Genomic DNA, 650 nt, shown 5'->3' with positions numbered 1-650 from the left:
GGTTCTGGCTACTTGAGAACAGATTCAAAGAGCTTAACAGATTGGCAGATGTTGCTACATAAAGAAGAAGGAAGCAAATTTTAGGAAGAATGTATGCAAAGATATGCAGTCAAGAAAGGATGAGGCAGATCTCGTGAATATGGAGCTGCTCTCAATGTTTGGAACACAGGGTATCTGATGTGGAGAGAAGAAATGTTGGGAAGTAGGTCAGTAAACTAGAACAAATCTTAGGGGCCATGTTGTCCTTGCACAGGAGCCATGCTAATCTTCTTTATATTGTTCTAATTTTACTGTATGTGCTGCTGAAGCAAGCACTTAGAGGCAATGTTAAGGAATGTATGTTTTATCTGTGGTAACATAATGCTGGAGGCAGGATGAGGACAGGTTTGGAGGTGAGGAAGTTTGTGGCAGAAGGACCAATCAGGAGGCTTTTAAATCTTCTAGAGAAAACATGAGGTGACCTTTCAAATGGTGGAGGCATTGTGGGGCACAAAGATTAATTTGGTTGATGTTAATGAAATAAACTCAAATGAGCAAAATAGAAAGAAGAATCAGTAGGATGGAGAAGCTAAGGGTGATTCTTTGTTTCTTCTATGAAACACTGAACATGAGAAGAATCTCTCTAGGTTTAAATAATGTTTGGAGTGCCT

At 39.5% G+C, this 650-nt stretch overlaps 1 non-coding gene across 1 annotated transcript; it reads right to left on the bottom strand.

Annotated features, from left to right (window-relative positions):
- Positions 1-209: 209 nt before the first annotated feature.
- Positions 210-315, bottom strand: LOC124529479 (U6 spliceosomal RNA). The gene has a single exon (XR_006966371.1). It is a non-coding gene; the product is annotated as a U6 spliceosomal RNA (small nuclear RNA).
- Between the last annotated feature and the right edge of the window lie 335 nt (positions 316-650).

The sequence above is a fragment of the Lynx rufus genome, unplaced genomic scaffold (genome assembly GCF_022079265.1).
Source record: "Lynx rufus isolate CCGP_SWC_20201006 ecotype Redwood Valley unplaced genomic scaffold, mLynRuf1.p SCAF_6, whole genome shotgun sequence".
NCBI classification, from domain to species: Eukaryota; Metazoa; Chordata; class Mammalia; order Carnivora; family Felidae; genus Lynx; species Lynx rufus.
Note: the sequence above shows the minus strand (reverse complement) of the source record. Positions and strands in the feature narration are given on the sequence as shown.